The 6,000-nt window shown below is 47.8% G+C and overlaps 1 long non-coding RNA gene across 1 annotated transcript in view; it reads left to right on the top strand.

Annotated features, from left to right (window-relative positions):
* The first annotated feature begins 204 nt into the window (after window positions 1-204).
* LOC134420488 (uncharacterized) overlaps window positions 205-6,000 on the top strand; it is a 28,538-nt gene continuing 22,742 nt past the window's right edge. The window contains exons 1-2 of the long non-coding RNA XR_010028365.1: window positions 205-291; window positions 2,475-2,610. This is a non-coding gene — a long non-coding RNA (uncharacterized LOC134420488). The remainder of the gene's footprint in view (window positions 292-2,474; window positions 2,611-6,000) is intronic.

The following is a 6,000-nucleotide window of genomic DNA, read 5'->3' as shown; positions in this document are numbered from 1 at the left end:
AACCCCATTAGCAGTGAGCCCCACGAGTCCCTGTGCTCACACCTCGAGGTGTTGTGCCTCCTGCCATGTCACACCCCTGATCCCACGCTGTGTGGCAAAGTGTTGTGTAAAGAGTCCTGAAACCTGCAAAAATGGAAAAAAAAATACTGTTGGGTTTGTTTTGCTTTGCATTTCAGGCTGGTGGCAATGTCTCCTTGGGCCAGGCTCCTCTCCAGCACCTCCAGGGTCAGCCTGCTGCTGCTGCTGGGCTCTGTGCTCCTCTCCTGCTCCAGCCTGGGACAGAGAGTGTCTGTAAGTTTTGGCTGCTCCACTTGACTTCAGACTGATAAAACACAGATGATTTTTGCCTTTAAGGAAATGCCCATTATTCTTTAGGAAATGTCTTTCTCCTGCTTGAATTATGAAAACAAACCAGAAAGGGTTCTGCTGATTTCTGTGTAAATGAAGAATCGCTTGTGTGGTGCTGCCCGTTTTTGCTAGAAATGCTAATGAAAATGGGGTATTGCAAAGCAACTGTGGCCAGGCAGTGACAGCAGCACTTAAATGAACCAAGTCACATCCTTTTATCCTTACTGAGCGTTTAAACCCCACACTTTTCCTGAGCAGAGCTGGTAAACATCAGCTGTCTCCGTTATGTGTTTGAACAGATCCAGCACTGGGAGGCCTGGTGGTAAATTTACAATAGCCTGTATCACTAACTCCCTCTTGGATAATCACAGAGCTGTGGAAATCAGTTAAGTAATAACTGCTCCACTCACTCTTTTTTAGTCCTGTTGAGTCTTGGCTCAGAAAATGGTAACATTGATTTTCATCTGCAGAACCTGGGCTTTTATGGCTGTGATTGTTCCTGAGCTTTAACCATTTGTTACAATTTAAACAATTCCAAGCCCCTGATGCACTCAGCAAAAGCAGGAGTTAAGATCTGGTTCCTCGTGCATTTCTGAAATCGCAGTCGCTTTCCATAGCTGAAATAAAAACATTCTATGGGTTTGTCAGCCTTCTTTGTGTGCTACCACAATCATGGAATTGTGCAATTGTGTAGGTTGGGAGAGACCTTTGTGATCATTGAGTACAGCCTTTAACCCAGTGCTGCCAAGGCCACCACAGCCCACGTCCCCAAGTGCCACATCCACACTGTTGTTGCTACTCTGCGTGTTTTGCTCAGGTTGACATTTCTGTTGCTCAGAAAGACTCTTCTAGGCTGGAAACAGATATTTATATGCAGAGCATCCAAACTCTGACAGAAAATGTGCATGCATTTTTTCCCAAAGAGTGGAAGAACTGAAGGCAGAATGTGTCCCAGAATTTCCCAGTTAACCTCTGAATTTACTTACATTTTTCCCAGTGAAAACATCCTAAGGATTAAGAACCAAACACTTCATGAAGTGAACTGTAACTCCATCTTAATTGCCAACAATTAGGACTAATCGTTCCTTGTAGGGTGGTTAACTCAAATTCCTCAGTGGTGACTGAATTGGTGATCTCAGAAGCTGAAAATATTCCCTTCAGCAGGCACTGAGCTGTGGGGATGATGAGCCTGGACCAGTTCATCTGTTCCTACTGGAACCAGAACAGCCCAGACCCAGAATCAGTGCCAGGTGTGAGAGTACAGGTCATTTCTGTGCACTCTCCAGAGTTTTTTGTGACTCCCACCAGCTCCCTAGGGAGGCTTTCCATTGAACACCAAGGTTTCCCTCACAGCAAGGATTTTTTTCCCTGCTGTTCTTCCCTTGGTGTAACATCGAGCCGCTCGTGCTGGCTGCTCTCCCACACCTCTGCCAGCCTCGTTTTGCGCTTGCCATGGAGGTGGTGATTAAATCCCTGCCTCATTGTTTTAAAAGCCTTGGAGAACACTGGAAGAGGGTGGAGAAGAGGATCCTCACATTTGTATCATGTGGGCAGCTCAGTGTGTTTTTTCCCGTGTCCTATTTTGGAAACAGCTGAACTATTTTAGCTGAAATCTTCTCCAAGCCTGAAATAAGTGCATTTAAGAAAAAGAAAAAATAAAAACAACCCAACAAAACCGAAAAAAACGCACCAAACCCCAAACCAACCAACAAGCCTTGAGGCATTCCACTTGTGTGGAAAATTTCAGCTGAAAAAGTTAAAAGTTTGACATATTTTTAGGCAAGGGAAAATGGGGTCTTACAATGTTATATAGCCCTAATAATAGCCAGGGCTCCTGCCTCTGACAGGAGGAAATACAGGTAAGGCTCTGTGAGAGCTGGTTTGAAACCTGCAACCTGCTCTGGAATAGGAAATAAGCTGCGTTGCTTTGTTCAGCACAAATGTCATGCTAGTTATGCATGTTTAACCTTTAATATACTTTAAATCTAAATTTAACCATGTGGAAAGAATCTCAGATGTCAAAAAAAAAAAAAATCTGCTGGTGAGGGAAAAAATTTTGTATTCTCAGCCAGCACTAAATTACCCAGATCCAATTGCTAATGAGCTGAATCTCTTCTCTCCAAAAGGAGTTTGCCCTTACAAAAATAGAAGAGAGCGACATAAAAGATGACAGTGGGAAGGAGCTGGGGACAGAGGCTGACGCTGATCCTGAAGACCTGGAAGTGTTTTACCCCACGGATCAGTAGCAAACCCTGCGTCCAGGTAACTGCTAATTATAGCATGCCTCTGGAACCCACCTGCCGGCACTGACAGGAGCCTTGCAGACGCTCCAAGAGCTGTTTGTTCCCATGACAATGTGTGCTTTTGCTGGTGCTCACACAGAGAGGAGGACTCGTGACCCAGTGCAGGGACTGGAGGTGGTGAGCAAAGCGTCCAAGGAGGGGAGAGGTTGCTCCAGGGCTTTCAGGTCACTGGAGCAGGAGGAGTGGGCTGCCAGCCCCCTGTGGGTGGGGGGCTGTCTCTGTCACTGGCTCCACAGCCCTTTCTCTCTTCATTTGTCAAGGGCCAGGTTTTATAACGTTTGTTGGCACGTGGATTCCCAGGTCTGCTGTGCTCTGGTGTGACGCTGCTCAGTGGCAAGCTGATTAGGAGCTGTCACTGGAGCACTGCACAGCTTTTTAACAATGGCTTTTCTGTTCCTCGCCTGTTTGAAAGCTAGCTTTTATTTCCATCTGTGCAACCACAAAAAATCTCTTCCCTTTCTTTGGGTTGGTGTCTTTCATTAGACATGCCTGGGACTCTGTGGTGAGAGGAGCCCAGCAGAGCAGCTTGGCCTCTGTGTGCTGAGAAGGCTCTGGAGGGGCCAAACCCATTCAAACACACACAGATGCACATGTGCATACATATTTCAACAATTAGCCTGTCTCTGGGATCCTGAACAAGCTGTTTAATCCACTTGTGCTTTGGTGTCCTCATGTATATGCAGGTGTAATACCTTCCCACCTCACAAGGGTGAACTAAGTAGTAATTAATTTTTATAATGTGCTCTGAATTTAAGAGCTTTATCCTGTGCTCAGTATTATCATTGAAAGAATAAGTATGGGTTCCGTTTGTCTTGAAATTTCTGCCAGATATAGCAGAATGACTTTTCCAAATGTAAATCTTTGTATAACGTAAATGGCTAAAAAAGCCCCTGCGTTCCACAGAGCTGCAGTATATACTTATATTCCATTTCTGTACCATTATGTATGGAAGGCGTGTGGTGTCCCTGCTCATTATTCAGCCTGGCAGATCCCCACCAGCTTTGCTGGAGCAGAACATGTATGTACAATCATTAGAAACCTCATTGCAGGGTTTGTTCACGAGCACCTTCTCCACTGCTCGGGTGCCTTATTCCGCTTCATTTTTGTAGTTATTCCATGTTGGGCACATGCAGTGAAGGGCTTGTAGAAGTGGGGAGCTTGTCAGTATTCACAGAGGAGAGTAATTTTGGTTACTCTTGTAAAGACTTAAATGGTGTCCTGCCTCATGTTCTGACTGCTACAGACCCCAGCACTGGGAACGTGGCACAAAGAGGAGCCGGCCTTGGTCTCCTGCTGCCAGCCTGGGTTTCTGTCTCCTGGGGTTCTTCTGCAGTGAAATCCCTGTGAGGACTGGCACTGACACCTTCAGCACGTGTTAGCCAAGGCTGGGGCCCTCCTGCCAGCATGAGCCCATCCCTGTAGCCTCTGGCCACATTTTCCCAGTGTGAGCACAGCTCTGGCTGGCAGGGAGCTGACTGGCACAGCTGCTGCTGTGGCTGCACAGGGATTCACCTTTTGGTGCTGCAGCAGAGCCACGCAACTCGGCAGAGTGTCCATCCCACTGGTTCTGCATCTTGCCATGTTTTCCATGTGGCTGCACTCACTGGCAGCTGAGCAGAGCCTGGCTGGGCTCAGGGTTTGCCTGCTGCTGCCCATGTCTCCAGGACACCCCCACTCCCTCTCCCGTTGTATGCCTGTGGCAAACTAGGCCAGTCTCTCTGGGGGAAGCAAATTCAAGTGTTTGAATTTAGAATTTGGATCTACAGTTCTGAGCACTGGGAGGGAGCTTGGAGCTGCGTTTCCCCTATCTCACTCCTCTTTCAACTTGTTCCTGTTCTGAGCTCACGCAGGATTTTGTGCTTCTCTACAATGGTGCAGCAGCTCATCTTTTATAGATGTGTTCCCAGTTTTCCTCTGCTGAGTTTCCAGTTCCCTGTTGCTAATTGCATCAATCCACATTTCCACCGGGACTGCAGCAGTGTCATCAACCTGTAACCTGTCAAATCCCTCCCCAAATTCGATTGTTGTTGTGTCTGTAATGCTTTGGGCGGTGGTTCCTCGCTGTCTACAGTGTGAGCTGGATTTTGATCAAGTGCTTCCTTGCGCTATGAGCACACTTCAAGCTGCTGGAGGTGGCTGGATGCAAACACAGAGAGACAGTTGCCCTAAGAGCTGTGCTGCCTGTAGTCTGGAAGCAAGATCAGTTGTCTCTTCTGCCAGGCAGCCGGAGCTGACAGCTCTGGAAAGGTTGGTGAAACTTCCCAAAGCCCTTTAACACTTGGTTAGGCATTGCTTCTTTCTCACTTGGCACTAAATAATGCACCAGGTGCAGGCTCAAACTGAAGGGAGATGTGTGCCCCAGAGAGGCTTCCAGCACCTCTGCTCTTAGACTTTTGGGCATCATCTGTGGGGCTTTTCCTTCTGTCCATGGTTGGAGTCCACAGGAACCTGGAGGTTTTTTGGGGTTTAGTGAGTGGGATTGCTGTTTCCTCTGAATGAAGGTTCACACCCCTGCTCTGACTCCTCATGGTCAGGTAACAGAGTTTGTTTGAAGTTGTGCTTCCTCTGCAGTCTTTTTTCTTTCAGAATACACTTTCTCCATGTGACAGTACCCTTGGGAGCTGGAACATATTTTACTTTTGTTATTTGGGCACCAAATTTCCCAAAATTTTGTTCAGCATTCCTAATGATGATTGGAATTTGGATTTCTCTGGCCATCTAGTTGTATCACTGAGCAGCAGATTTTCCACCCAGCAGTGGTGGGAAATTTTCCACGCAGCAGTGGCGCCTCTGGGGAGAGTTTGCTGTGAAGATTCAGAGCAAGGATATTAGAGGCAGGGGTTTAATTGGGAAAGGAAAAGGGCATTAATCGCCCCCCAGCAGTGATAAGTGGAGAGCTGGGGCTGCACAAGGCTCTGCTCTGCCCATCCCCGTGGCAGCAGTCCTTTGCTGCTCCCTAATGTGGCAGAAACCCTCTGGCAGCTTTTCCAGCTGACAGTTGGGAGTTAATGAGTCCAGTTTCCAATCCAGATGGACAAGTGAGAACCTCCACTGCTCAAATATCAAAATATTTACAGATTGCTCTGCAGAGAGGTGGCAGTGGGGCACAGAGGCTGCCTTTGCTGCAGAGCAGCTCCCTGCAGACTGGAGGGATGGGAGCAGAGCCTGGCACTGTGACTGGCATGGTGCAGCGTGGATCTCTCTGGGCTTTGGATGGATGTCTCAGGGCAGAGCAGGGAGCTCAGCTGGCCTGCACCTTCAGCTGTGGTTAAAGCTCTGCCTTGTAGAGCTGAACCTGCAGTGACTCCCCACTGTTTGTGCTGCCCAGAGTAATTTTCTGCAGTGCCCA

Source organism: Melospiza melodia, chromosome 7, assembly GCF_035770615.1.
Source record: "Melospiza melodia melodia isolate bMelMel2 chromosome 7, bMelMel2.pri, whole genome shotgun sequence".
NCBI lineage: Eukaryota > Metazoa > Chordata > Aves > Passeriformes > Passerellidae > Melospiza > Melospiza melodia.
Note: the sequence above shows the minus strand (reverse complement) of the source record. Positions and strands in the feature narration are given on the sequence as shown.